At 44.9% G+C, this 15304-nt stretch overlaps 1 non-coding gene across 1 annotated transcript; it reads left to right on the top strand.

Annotated features, from left to right (window-relative positions):
- Positions 1 to 1394: 1394 nt before the first annotated feature.
- On the top strand, positions 1395 to 1498 carry LOC126951862 (small nucleolar RNA U13). Its single transcript, XR_007724705.1, has one exon. It is a non-coding gene; the product is annotated as a small nucleolar RNA U13 (small nucleolar RNA).
- Positions 1499 to 15304: the final 13806 nt, after the last annotated feature.

Genomic DNA, 15304 nt, shown 5'->3' with positions numbered 1-15304 from the left:
GGAGTTCAAGAGCAGCCTGGTCAACATGGCAAAACCCCATCTCTACTAAAAATACAAAAATTAGCCAGGCATGGTGGCGTGCACCCATAATCCCAGCTACTCAGGAGGCTGAGGCAGGAGAATCACTTGAACCCGGGAGGCGGAGGTTGCAGTGAGCCAAGATCATACCACTATACTCCAGAATGGGCAACAGAGCAAGATTCTGTACCCCCTACCCCCCCACCAAAAAAAAAGCTTTGATCTGCCATGAGACGGCACCTATGATTTGTGGTGAACCTCAGGTTACAATAATAAGCATAGGTTGTGGCCCCACAGAGGCCTCCTTAATTCTTTTCTAGCCTCTTGACACCCACCCCACCCCTCTCCCCCCATCACTCTCCAACCTCAGGGTAAAGTGAGCCACACTGCACTTTGGGGAGAAATTGCAAAGGCAGTGTGGCAGAGGCCAGTGGTTTTGCTCTAATACCCATTGTTTTCTTTCCTAGAGTTCTTTGAAGAAATATTCTTTTTTTCCTAAGCTAATTCAAATTAAGTTTCTGTCACTTCCACCAAGAATTTTGAAGTCAAACTTAATCAAAATCTTAGCTCGACCTACCATAACAAAACACCAGCTTGAAGAAGGGATATTTATTTTCTCACAGTTTTGGAAGCTGGAAGGTCGAGATCAGGGTACCAGCCTGATCAGGTTCTGGAGAGGGCCCTCTTCCTGGCTTGCAGATCACCACTTTCTTGCTCCTCTCCTTTTTTTTTTTTTTTTTTTTTTTTTTTTTGAGGCGGAGTCTCGCTCTGTCGCCCAGGCTGGAGTGCAGTGGCCTGATCTCAGCTCACTGCAAGCTCCGCCTCCCGGGTTCACGCCGTTCTCCTGCCTCAGCCTCCGGAGTAGCTGGGACTACAGGCGCCCGCCACCTCACTGGGCTAGTTTTTTGTATTTCTTAGTAGAGACGGGGTTTCACCGTGTTAGCCAGGATGGTCTCGATCTCCTGACCTCGTGATCTGCCTGTCTCGGCCTCCCAAAGTGCTGGGATTACAGGCTTGAGCCACCGCGCCCAGCCTCTTGCTCCTCTTCTTGTAAGGCCACAGCCCTCTCGGATTAGGGCTCTACCTTATGACCTCATGTGACCTTAATTACCTCCTAAAGACACTATGTCTGGATACAGTCACATTGGGGGCTAGGGCATCAACATGAATTTTGGGGGGACACAACTCAGTACATAGCATCTGTCATTATGCCCACTTGCCTTGGAGAGTTAGTAGAAGACCCTCATCCTTGCCCAAAAGAATACGATAACATCAGATTTCTTTGGTACACAGATTATAGCAAAAGTTCAGGCAAAGCCATGCTGACTGTACCAGGGACAGGGATATGCTGTGCTTCACTGAAAGACAATACCTTGATTCTTTTGTAGTTGATAAGCATGATGATTGGAGTTTCACGTGCATGTGTGAGATGTACCTCCCTCCAACCTTGTTACCACATCTGCACATTACCTGCCTGATGTGAAAAAAAAGAGAAGAAAAAAAAATTTTTTTAAGACAATGCCTTTGAATTGGATTTCACAGCTCCCTGCCAGGAAAACAAGCAGTCACAATTTTCTCAGGTAGTAACACGGGATACTTACAGGATAAAAAGATGTATGCATAAGAATGTTCATCCTAGTGTGGTTTCCCCTAATGAAAAAGTAGAAATATCCTCAATGTCCATCAATAGGCATCTTGATGCCCATCAAGAACTTTAGGATATATGCATGCATTGGATAGTAGGCAGCCATTGAAAATCAAGCAGAAAGAACTCTCATTAACTTTGTTACATATGGTAATGACATTGTGGCTATAAAGGAAAATGTCCTTACTTATTTAGAGGTGCAGACAGTCCCCGACACGATTTTTTGACTTTACAGTGGTGCAAAAGTGATATATATACAGTACAGCTGCTTGTGGGGGCTGAGGCAGAAGAATCACTTGAGCTAGGGAGGTCGAGGCTGCAGTGAGTCGAGATCGCACCACTGCACTCCAGGAGACCCCATCTGTAAAAGAAAGAAAGAAAAAGAGAGAGAGAGAAAAAGAAAAAAAGAGGAAAATGCACTTTGTGTGTGAGATACGGTCTCACTCTGTCACCCAGCCTGGAGTAAAGGAGCGCCATCTCAGCTCACTGCAGCCTCGACCTCCCAGGCTCAAGTGATTCTCCTGCCTCAGCCCCTCAAGTGGCTGGGACCACAGGCATGCACCACCACATCCAGCTAATTTCTTTTTACTTTTGGTAGAGACGAGGTTTCATCATGTCACCCAGGCTGGTCTCAAACTCCTGGGCTCACGCAATCCACTTGCTTTGGCCTCCCAATGTGCTGGGATTACAGATGTGAGCCACTGCACCTGGTCTGCACTTTTGACTTACAATACCTTCAATGTACTATGGGTTTGCATATACTAAAGTATTTAGGCACAACGTAGTACAATAAAGAATATATCAAGTCTTCATCCCCCATTCCTGTCACAGTGCTTCAAATGCTCTTGGAATTTTCCAAGTGATCACAATGCCTTCATTACAGTAATGAAGTGACTGTGCAGACCCCTAGATAACTTCAGGATGGGGTTTGGTGACCAGAAAGACCAACCATGTGTTTAGAAGGTTGGAACTCTGGTAGGAACTCCAGGAGAGAGAGGAGCTTAAGATGAGTTCAATTTTATCGCCAGTTGTTTAACCAATCATGCCTACACCTTGAAACCCCAGCAAAAACTTTGAACACCAAAGTTCAGCGGCTCTTCCTACTTTAACACATTGGTGTGCTGAAAGGGTGATGCCCCGTGATTCCAGGAGAGGGCATGGAAACTCTGTCTTCCTCCCGGGCCTCTAACAATGTGTTGTTGTTGTTGTTGTTGTTGTTGTTGTTGTTGTTGTTGTTGTTTGAGATGGAGTCTTTCTCCATCACCCAGGCTGGAGTGCAGTGGCATGATCTTGGCTCACTGCAACCTCCGCCTCCTGGGTTCAAGCAATTCTCCTGCTTCAGCCTCTCAAGTGGCTGGGATTACAGCTACACACCAACACACTCAGCTAATTTTTTTGTATTTTTAGTAGAGACAGGGTTTCACCATGTTAGTCAAGCTAGTTTCCAACTCCTGACCTCAAGTGATCCACCCACCTCTGCCTCTCAAAGTGCTACAATTACAGGCATGAACCACTGCTCCTGGCCTTGTTTTATAATAAAACTTTAATCATAAGTATTATGCTTTCCTGAGTTCTGTGAGTTGTTCTAGCAAATTATCAAGCATGTGGGGACTGTGGGAACCCTTGAGGTTACAGCCAGTTGGTCAAAAGTGCAAGGGCTTAGGGACATCCCAAAGTGAGGCTGATATCTGAAATGAGAGCATCCTATAAAAGACTGAGCCCTTAGCCCTGTGGAGTCTGACACTAACTCTGGGTAAATAACCTCAGAATTGGGCCAGGCATGGTGGCACATGCTTATAATCCCAGCACTTTGGGAGGCCTAGACAGGTGGATCATTTGAGCTCAGGAGTTTGAGACCAGCCTGGGCAACATGGCAAAACCCATCTCTACAAAAAAAATAAAAAATAAAAAAATAAAAAAATTATCCAGGTGTGGTGATGAGCACCTGTGGTCCCAACTACTGGTGAGGCTGAGGTGGGAGGTCACCTGAGCCTGGGAGGCAGAGGTTGCAATGAGCCAAGATCGTGCCACTGTACTCCAGCCTGAACAAGAGTGAGACCCTGTCTCAAAAAAAAAAAAAAAAAGTTGTTTTTAAAAAACCAACAGCCCTTTGAATTGAATTATAGCTCACCCAGTTGGGGTGGAAACAGAACAGGTAAGCTGTTCATCATGTCTATAATTGAGTTTAACATATATAAACAAAAAAAAGGTAAAGTAAATATGCAAAATAATAATTGTTATAGGAGATAAATGTGTTTACCATTCTCTCTACTTTTCTATATGTTTAAAGTTTTCTGTATTAAAAAATTGCTTGATGACTCATGATATAGAAAAAAATCAAAGCTAGAAATAAAATCATATCAGTTTTTGTTTATTGACATAAAAAGATATCTCAGAAATATTACTGGAAACAGGTTATGAATCAGCCTGTAAAAATGCTTGTTGATACAAAAACATATTTGTATATTGGCAAAGAGAGGTGTTTGGAAGAATAGACAACGAGATGCTTACGATGATTATCTCTGGTGATGAGATTTTGAGTGGTTTATTTTTTTTTTTTTTTTTTTTTTAAGACAGAGTCTCCTTCTGTCACCCAGGCTGGAGTGCAGTGGCACCATCTTGGCTCACTGCCATCTCCACCTTAGAGGTTCAAGCGATTCTCCTGCCTCAGCCTCCCAAGCTGGGGTTACAGGTGCCCACCACCACACCTGGCTAATTTTGTATTTTTAGTAGAGATGGGGTTTCACTATGTTGGCCAGGCTGGTCTCAGTCTCCTGACCTTGAGTGATCCACCCACCTTGGCCTCCCAGAGTGCTGGGATTACAGGCATGAGCCACTGCGCCCAGACGGTTTATATTTTCTTTTTTGTGTTTTTCTTCATAGCACTATCACCACTTGACACATTCCATACTTCTGTTGTTTTTAGCTACTCCCTTCATTAAAGTGTAAGTTCCCTGATGAGAAAAGAAAATAGCTTTTATCTGAGGAATGAGAGTTCTTTTAAATTATCGGGCCCAGAGAGGCATGAAAATGAGAAAACAATCATACCCACTCCCCCACTTTTGAACTATGTATTCGTCTCTTGAAACTGCTTGCTATTGCCACAGGTAGCTAAAAATTAACTAAAATTAACCTAATAATGCCATACCAGACACCATAATCCACATTCTGTAGCTTAACAGTGTATGGCAATCAATAGTCAATGTTATTTCTATAAACCAATTAGAATTTTTGACAGATAACTTCGTATCAGTCTACTAGCTTTCCCCCTTTTTTGACTTTAAAAACCTGCTATAATAAAGGCCAAATGAAGCTCATATCCAAGGATACTGGGGTCTGAGTCTTCTGGGCAGCTGTTCTCACTTTGGCGCAAATAAATTCTTTTTGAGACAGGGTCTTTCTCTGTCACCCAGGCTACAGTGCAGCGGTGCAGTCATGGCTCACTGCAGCCTCAAACTCCTGGACTCAAGTAATACTCCTGCTGAGTAGCTCCCACCAAGTAGCTGGGACTGCAGTTGTGCACCACCATGCCCAGCTAATTTTTAAATTTGTTGTTGTCATTGTTGTTGAGATGCAATATTGTTTTGTTGCCAGGGTTGGTCTTGAATTTCTCACCTCAAGCGATCCTCCCACTTCAGCCTCCCAAAGCTCTGGGATTACAGGCCTGAGCCACTTTGCCTGGCCTCTAGTAAACTCTTCAAATTGTATTTTGTGTCTCTGCCTCTTTCATTTAGGTCAACAATGCTAACGGAAACTCTGTGTTGATCACTGCCATATCCCCAATGCTTTGAACAGTGCTGGCATATGGTAGACAGAAAATAAATAGTTGTTGAATGCATTAATAAGGCTCACATCATCTGAATCTTTTTTTATAGACAGGTTCTTGTTCTGTTGCCCAGGCTGGAGTGCAGTGGTGGGATCATAGCTCACTACAGCCTCAAACTTCTGGATTCAAGTGATCCTCCCACCTCAGCCTCCCAAGTAGCTGGAACTACAGGCCTATGCCTTCATGCTAATTTTTAAATTTTTTTGTAGAGATGAGATCTCACTATGTCGTCCAGGCTAGTCTCAAACTCCTGGCCTCAAGTGATCCGCCTGCCTCAGCCTCCCAAAATTCTAGGATTACAGGCGTGAGCCATTGTGCCCAGCCTGAATTTTTTCTTTATAGTGATTGTTTACATTTATTATAGTTTTTTAAATTAATTTTTTAAATTCCAGCACCCATTTTAGAAGGGTCCCTGTACATCCCTGTCATCACATACATGATAGACTGGCCGATAGTAATGATCATGCGAAGCAACTTTTGGGCTTCATTGAAAAGAGCTTGGTCTTTTGGGGTGCCACCAACGTCAGTTATCTTGGCGCCAAACAAAAGTTGCATTATAAGGCCAGACGTGACAATGGGACAGATCCCCAGCTCCATCAAGGTGCCTCTCTGTTAGAGGCTAGAATCACTCTCATCCAATAGAAAGGGTCAACTGAATCTGAAGACATAATACCAAATAGGGGAATCTGGCAGCACACTAAGAAGATAAAGAGGGTGACGCGGTCCACAGCACTTTCTCCTTAAACTGAATCCTCCTCTCCGGCTTCTGAATTTCCAGCAGGATGACACAGAAGGGCTTGATGACTTCCAGAAATTTGATCACCATGGCGGCAACTGCTCAGGCTCTGGGTGCCACTTGGGTTCAGCTCTGCTCCCAGTGAGGCGACGCCTGCAGCCGAGCCTGTTCCACTGCACAGCTAAAGATAGAGTCCGGCTATGTTGCCCAGGCTAGCCTTGAATGCCTGAGCTGGAGCGATCCTCCTGCCTCAGCCTCTCAAGTAGCTGGGACTACAGGCACAGGCCACCACGTTCAGTGATTACTTACATTCTTAACAAGCATATTTTAGCAAAAACAACACAGCTGGAGTTCCCCTGCCCCCCCAAAACAAGGACACTATAAACTTGAAGTTGTAATTGTCAGGGGCCAGTGTTGGCTGAATCTTGGTGGCTGTTTGCAGAGAAAAGGCCACATGGCACCATCCTCTCCTAACTCAACTTCTCCTGACTTATCAGCCCTCAGGGCACATATTCTAGACCAAATTCCTGCAGCTGCACAACCTGAGACAGCCACAAACCCAGCACCAAACACATTTCTTTTCCCTCAATTAAACCCAATTCAGGGTTTGCATGCTGAGGACAGCATCTGCCTTTGTCTGGCTCTGCAGCTCAGAACCACCCTGAGTCATAGCCAGCATTTCACTGGATTTCAACTGCAAAGCAAATGCAAACTGGTGGGAGGGGCTGGAAGTGGAGGATGCTGAACCGAGATCTCGAACTTCCATGAATCATGATGTTGCAGGATTTTTAAGGAATCAGAGAGCGTTCAGAAGGATATTTATTATTTAGGTGCACCGGCTCAGTTGGATTAACATCCAAAGGATTGAGCCCTGAAGAAAGAGTTAAGTTACCTTTTAAGCATTTCATGGGGCAGGGGAAAGCATATTACAGAAGTGAGAAACAAAGACAGTTATTCAATTAATTGAGACATGCATTACATCATTTCTTACTTTTCAAGGAAAAACATGTTTTACGACTTGAGTTTATCTGTCTAGTGACCTTGCAGCTGCACAGCTAGGGAAACAGAGTCTTCACAATGCCAGGGAAAGGAGGAGAGATAAGGCTTAATAGCCACAGAAAAATAGGCAGTTAATTTTTAAAGGACTCCAGCTCTTTTTCTTTCTCAGGGGGAACTGGGTTTTCTTACATACAGCTGAGTTTCTGCTTCCACACTCTTTAATTTCTTTTAATTCCCGTTTCAATGAGAGCACAAATTAACTGCCTACAGCCACAAGGAGCCTTACTCAAAGATTTTCTGAGGGACAGTTGTGACATGCTGGAGTGAGAAAGTACTAAGTAAGTCTGCATTTTTCTGAACACAAACAGAGTGAAATTCATTTCAAAAAAGGAAATATAGTACAGAGAACCCCGGGGAAAGAGAATAGAAAAAAAAAAAAACCCTAATTCAGTAAAAGGAGCACCAAACTACCCCGACCCCATCTCCCTTATCACACTCAAAGTCTTTCCTCAATGGTTTTCTCTTTGGAATCCAGATGTAGAGGAGGGGGAAAAGCAGCTTTCAACCAAAAAGATTAATTTGTATAATTCATATTATATCCAGTTTACTGATACCCAGCCCTGAAGTATACTTCAGGGTGGTGAGCAATGCACTGGTGCTGGTGTGATCTGGCTGAACTGCTGGACAACTAGGCTGATGGATGAATGCTTTTCTCCCACAAATACAAAAAGCTCCACTGACTGTAAGGGGAAAAGTAACTCTCTCGTACAGCACTAGGAAGAGAGCCGTCCTAAAAACCAGACTCCTTAGTGCCAATCCCAACACCACTTCTTTCCAGCCAGGTGACTTGAGCCAAATAACTACCTTCCCAAGCTGGATTCCCCTACAAAAAGGGGAACCAGACACAGTGACTCATACTTATAATCCCTGCACTTGGGGAAGCCAAGGCAGGAGGATGGCTTGAGCCCAAGACTTGAAGACCAGCCTGGTCAACATGGTGAGACCCCATCCCTGAAAAAATAAAAAAAATTAGCCAGGCGATATGGCACGAGCCTGTAGTCCCAGCTACTCTGGAGGCTGAGGTGGGAGGATCCTTGAGCCTGGGAGGTCAAGGCTTCAGTGAGCTGAGCTGTGATCGTGCCACTGCACTCCAGCCTGGGCGACAGAGTTAGATGCCCCTCCAAAAAAAAAAAAAGTGGGGTGTCGGGGCGCGGGTGCTTATAATACCTACCCATCCGACACACAGGAGAACCAGATAATGTGAAAACGCCTTGGAATTGGTTCACTGTAAACAACCATAAAATGATTAAACACCATTTTACAAATACGTGGAGTCAGTTTCTGGTCTTAGAAATAATATTTAAAAATAATTCACAGAAACTGAGCACCATGGCTCACGCCTGCAATCCCAGCACTTTGGGAGGCCAAGGCAGGAGGATCACTTGAGGCCAGGAGTTTGAGGCCAGCCTGGCCAACACGGTGAAACCCCGTCTCTACTAAAAATACAAAAATTAGTCAGGCATGGTGGCAGATGCCTGTAATCCCAGCTACTAGGGAGGCTAAGGCTGGAGAATTGCTTGAACCTGGGAGGCAGAAGTTGCAGTGAGCCAAGATGGCACCACTGAACACCAGCCTGAGGGACAAGAGCAAAACTCAGTCTCAAAAAAAAAAAAAAGGAAATAATTTACAGATTTTTTTACCAAAAACCCAATAGCCCTTTGAAACACTGGAGGAATCGTGTATTTAATGAGTTACCAAGTGAGGAAACAAGACAAAGTCTTGGCTACCCCACGAGCCAAGCACCCTAGACCACTGTCACATTACCACACTGCCTGCAGCTTCCTGCTTCCTGGGACCAAACGGCTTGCCAGCCAGTTCTTGCTTCCTGAAGAATTTAGATATTTATATCCACTCATAACTCTCCCCTTCCCTGTCACTCTGCTTAGCGGGTACTGAGTACGTACCTGCTCTGGTTCCACACCGGGGCATTTAGACCCCAGAGGCTCTTTCCCTAAACAAACTCAAAGCCCTCATCGTTGTCCTCCAGCGTTCAAGATCTCTCTGCAGCCTCTGAAGTTCCAATTGCCCTCTTTCTCCAATGCCCAAATCCTTTACCTTCCAGGACTCCAACTTCCAGGACTCATTCCTCTCTGGTTGTCGCTCTGATTCTTAATCACGGCTATCAACCCATTGCACATGAAATCACCTGGAGGACTTTTAAAAAGACCAATGCCTGGGTGCCTTCCTAGAACAATCAAATTGGAAACTCTGGGGCTAGGTCTAGAGTGCCAATCTAGGGCTTTTAAAGCTCCCAGGTGATTCTAATGTGCAATTGTGTTGATAGAAATGCCTTCATTTTGTCACAGAAGAGTTTATCAGTGGGAGAGCCACTGGCATTCGGGGGAATTCTTCCTTGTGCAAGGAAGCACTACAGCCTGTCACTAACACTTTCCAGTAATGGTGGTAGCCAAAAATACATTAAACATCTCCACATGTCCTTGCTGAGAATCTCATCAACTCTTCTTCCTTTTGTGTGCTTCCTAAGAGTCAAAGCATACATACCCCCACGACTCTTCAGGTTTTTGGTTGCTTTTTTGAGACAGGGTCTTGCTCTGTCACCCAAGCTGGACAGTGGTAAGCTCTCAGCTCACTGAAGCTTCAACCTTCTGGGTTCAAGCAATCCTCCACCTCAGCCTCCCAAGTAGCTGGGACCACAGGTGCATGCCCCTATGCCTGGCTTATGTTTCAATTTTTTGCAGAGACAAGATCTTCCTATGTTACCCAGGCTGGTCTTGAACTGAACTCAAGCGATCCTCCCACCTCAACCTCCCAGAGTACTGGGAGTACAGGCAGGAGGCACCATGCCCAGCTGGCTCTTCAGTTCTTTTTTTCTTTTTTCTTTTTTTTTTTTTTTTTGAGATGGAGTCTTGCCCTTGTCACCCCAGGCTGGAGTGCAATGGCGTGATCTTAGCTCATTGCAATCTCTGCCTCCTGAGTTCAAGCGATTCTCCTGCCTTAGCCTCTGGAGCAGCTGAGACTATAGGTGCCCACCACCACACCCAGCTACTTTTTGTATTTTTAGTAGAGATGGGGTTTCATCATGTTGGCCAGGCTGGTGTCGAACTCCTGACCTCAAGTGATCCACCCACCTCAGCCTCTCAAAGTGCTGGGATTACAGGCGTGAGCCACCACACCCATCCAGCTTTTCAGTTCTTGTGTGACCAACTGTTATTTGCTCAGGACTGAGGGGTTTCCCAGGACATGAGATTTTCAGTGCCAAATGCAGGAAAGTCCCAGGCAAACACAGGTGATTGCTCACTCTAGATTTTCTCCTATTGTCTTCCCTAAGAGACACCAATTTTTTTTTCTTTTCTTTTCTTTTTTTTTTTTCTGTTTCCCTCATGCCTTTTCTGGGAACTAGACCTTCCGAGCCCAGCCTTCCTCCATTTAGGGATATACTGGGAAAAGCCTGGAGGAAGTTGCTGATGCAAGCCGGATCACCTGAGTTCCTCCCTGTGAATTTGCAACTGGAACTGGATGCCCGTCTCAGGTTGGCTTGTGCTCTAAAAGAGATTTTTTATTTTTAATTTTTTTCAGATGGAGTCTTGCTCTGTCACCCAGGCTGGAGTACAGTGGTGAGATCTCGGCTCACCACAGCCTCCGTCTCCCAGGTTCAAGTGATTCTCTGCCTCAGCCTCTTGAGTAGCTGGAATTACAGGTATCTGCCACCACGCCCAGCTAATTTTTATATTTTTAGTAGACAGGGGGTTTCACCTTGTTGGCCAGGCTGGTCTCAAACTCCTGGCCTCAAGTGAGCCATCTGCTTCGGCCTCCCAAAGTGCTGGGATTACAGGTGTGAGCCACTGTGCCTGGCCCCAAAAGAGATTTCAACTTAGGAATTGTCGGTGGTCATTTTCTACCATGAAGACTTTTGCAGGGATGTGGAGGTGAATGGTCAGTGGGAGAGGAAACGCACATGCGGAGCAGAGGCGAGATGGAAACTTTCCCCGCTTTCCCGCAGTGGTCTAGGCCAGGAATTCTCAAATGTGAGCCTCTGTCACCAGCACCTAGAGAGTTTGTCAAAACACGGATTGCTAAACCGGGCACAATGGCTCAGCCCTGTAATCCTAGCACTTTAAGAGGCTGAGGTGGGTGTATCACCTAAGGTCAGGCGTTTGAGACCAGCCTGGTCAACATGGCGAAACCCCATCTCTACTAAACAAAAATTAGCTGGGCATGGTGGTGGGCACCTGTAATCCCAGCTACTTGGGAGGCTGAGGCAGGAGAATCGCTTAAACCTGGGAGGCGGAGGAGGTCGCAGTGAGCTGAGATTGCACCACTGCACTCCAGCCTGGGCAACAGAGTGAGACACTGTCAGAAAGGAAAGAAAGAGAGAGAGAAAAAAGGAAGAAAAGAAAAGAGAATCCACAGTCTGCTGAGTCCCGCTGCTAGAATTTTTGAGTCATGAGGTGTGACCCAAGGATCTGCTTTTCTAAGGAATTCCCAGGTGGTGCCGACGCTACAGGTTAGGGGCTTGACTCACGGTGAGGACCCCTGCTCTGGGCCAGAGGGCTGAACCAGAGGGCTTAGTTCAGTATCCTCCCGAGTCCCAAGCCCGTGAGCATCCAACAGGCCCAGCCCTGTCTTTGGGTTACATGAGCCTGTATCCTTCTAACAAATTCCCCCTTTTTCCCCCTAAACAGCTTAATTGTGGTATAATTCACATACCATACAATTCACCCACTTAAAGTATTACAATTCAGTGGTTTCTAGTATATTCACAGAAATGTGCAACCATCACCACAGTCCATTTAAAAAGGAAGGAAATGTTGACACATGTAACAACATGGATGAACCAAGAGGACATTATACTAGTGAAATAAACCAGTTGCAAAAAGACAAATATTATTTGGTTCCACTCATACGAGGTATCTAGAGCAGCCAAATTCACAAAAACAAAGTAGAATGGCAGTTGCCAGGGGCCACAGGGAGGGAAAATGGAGAGTTGTTTGATGGGCACAGAGTTTGAGTTTTGCAAGATGAGGAAGTTCTGGGGACTGGCTGCACAGCAATCTTGTAACCACATTACACCAATCTGGTTCAACTTTTATGTAGCAAAGTTGTGAGCTGTTTTTCAGTGGTCATGGCCCTGCAGGTTGGAGGGGGCAATGCCCGAATGAATGTTGTGTGAAACCACGAATGGGAACTAAGTGCTTGGACCAAGGAACCGGGCTAAATTAAGAAGCAGACATGAGGCTGGCACTGGTGGTACACGTCAGTAACCCCAGCAGTTTGGGAGACTGAGGCAGAAGGATTGCTTGAGCCCAGGAGTTCGAGACCAGCCTGGGCAACATGGTGAGATCCCATCTCTAAAATAAAAAATAAAAATAAAAATAAAAGCAGACACCATGGCAGGACCCACAGTCCAATCAGATTGAGCTCTGGGGTGACCATAACGGCAGGATCTAGTCAGATCACACCTCATTACCCTATGCTAATAAAACCCAACCCAGCCTCCAGCTCCAGGAGACAGATTTGACCATTTCTTCCTATTTGTCTGTCAACTCACAAACGTTTCTCACTGCAAAAACTGTGTATTTTGGTGTTTGGCTTTCTGTTGCATGCTGGCAAATGGACCCAGTTTTGGTTCGGTGACAATGTGAATATACTTAACACTGAACTGTACACTTAGAAATTGTGAAGACAGTGAATTTTATATTATACCTTTTTTTTTTAACCACAATAAAAAGTAATTCCCTCTCTCTCTCTTTTCTTTTAAAGACATATGGTCTCTGTCACCCAGGCTGGAGTGTGTCATAGCTCACAGTGCAGTCATAGCTCACAGCAGCCTTGAATGCCTGGGCTCAAGCCATCCTCCCACCTCAGCTTGCCAAGTAGCTGGGATTACAGGCATGAGCCACTGTGCCTGGCAAAAGTTATTTAAATTTTTTTTAATGTCTTTTAAAAGGAGACCTTCTGATGTGGTCAAAGGAAGCAGTTGGTATCCAGATTCAGCTGAACTTAATATACCTCCTTGGTTTAATTTATGGAAATATTTATATAGTTCCCATTTAATCATCCTCCAAGGACTTGTCTGCTCAGAGGATCATCCTAGTTCTCCGGCCAACAATAAACAGGAACTGAGACAGAGTGATGGACGGTATGACTCTCAGTGTTTCTGTCATGGCACATTGGCCTTTATGGGTCATTGCCCATGTGTTCCAGGATTTAGAATGAATTTTAATATGTCACTCTGCGTGGGCTAAGGATTGGGTTTCATTAGGGAAAGGCTGGGTCAACAAGCAAAGGGGAAGCAGGAGTCTCCCACTCTTCTGTCATCCCATAGAGAAGTATGCGAAGGTCAGGGTCTCGGTTGGATCTGCAGGATAGGTCCATGACCTGCTGTACTTGTTAGGCAGTAAATGTAAGAAACCAGTCTGTGAGTGGGGAACAATGAGTTGTTTGGGTACTGGGCAGCTTGCATGGAGGGTGCCAGGGGTTCAGAGGAGACGGCGGGAACTCCAGCTTCCCAGTATTTGGAGACCTTGTGCCTGTAGGAAGGTGCAGTCACCCTGTGTGAGAAAGAAGTCTGCCCATGCTGTGGAGGCTGAGTTTGGGACAGTTCCTCCCACCAGGAATAGGCCTACTTGCAGTTCCAACTGGCTGGCCCAGGTAACCTTGAAAGAGCTTCCAGAGCAGCTTCCAGGCAATTCTGCTCATTTCACCACAGTTTCTGAATTCAAAAATAAATGAAAAACATATTTGTCCTATCTGGTGTTCTTTGTTTTCTATGATTCTGCTACTTTCCTCTAGAAGAATCACGAATTTGCCTACTATAATTGCCTATGTGTGGTCTCCTTTTCAAGAAGCAGCTCTAGGATTGCTTGAGCCTGGGAGATCTGGGCTACAGTGAGCTGTGATTGCACCACTGCATTCCAGCCTGGGTGACAGAGCAAGATCCTGTGTCAATAAATACATAGATGAGTGAAAAGCAGCTCTTATGAGAGATCTGAACAGGGAAACACAAAAGGCTAATAGATACATGAAAATATATTAAGCCTCACCAGTAGTCAACGAAATGCAAGTAAAGAGCAATAAGGTAGCACTTTTCAATTACCATATTGGAAACAGTTTACATATTGAAAACTATTTATCACTGTTATCAAGGTTCTGGGGAAAAGGGTGTCATCTTGGAGTGCTGAGGGGCATTCTAGCAATCTATGCCAAAATGTTGAATATCTGCAACCTCTGACCCACAAAACTACATTCCTAGGAATTTATTCTAACTAGGTAATCTGACAAGTGAGCAATGATAGATGTACAAGATTATTTGACAATGTATTGCCTACAAAGTAAAAAATGGAAACACTATATACACCTATGGACAGGTAGTTAAATTCTGAAACATCCACAGAGTGAAATACTAGGCAGTCACGACAAAGAATGATGCATACTACCATATGCCACCAATTCTGAAATGATTATTTTATGCATTTTCACAGTTATTACAGTCCATGGAATATCACAGTTTAATTGGCAGCATTTTTTTTTCTTTCTTAATGGCACCTAAACTTACAGGGCATTTAACAGGTGATAGTATATTATGTTTGATGAAATATTGTATATTCACTGACATATGGTTGAGTGGAAAATGGGCTATCTAACCACATGTAATGTGGTTCCAATTACATGTAAATTTTAAGATATGTTTATATTGCCCAGGTGCGGTGGCTCACGCCTGTAATCCCAACACTTTGGGAATCTGGAGGCGGGGGCTGGATCACGAGGTCAGGAGTTCGAGACCAGCCTGGCCAATATGGTAAAACCCCATCTCTACTAAAAATACAAAAATTAGCCAGGCGTGGTGGCTCGCACCTGTAGTCCCAGCTACTCGAGAGGCTGAGGCAGGAGGATCACTTGAACCCAGAAGGCAGAGGTTGCAGTGAGCCGAGATCGTGCCACTGCACTGCACTGCACTGCAGCCTGGGTGACAGAGTGAGACTGTCTCAGAAAAAAAAAAAAAAAAAAGATATTTTTATATTTATACATGCATGCACATACCAGAAGTTAGCAGAGACCC

The sequence above is a fragment of the Macaca thibetana genome, chromosome 3 (assembly GCF_024542745.1).
Source record: "Macaca thibetana thibetana isolate TM-01 chromosome 3, ASM2454274v1, whole genome shotgun sequence".
Taxonomy (NCBI): Eukaryota; Metazoa; Chordata; class Mammalia; order Primates; family Cercopithecidae; genus Macaca; species Macaca thibetana.
This window is presented reverse-complemented; position numbering and strand designations above follow the sequence as displayed.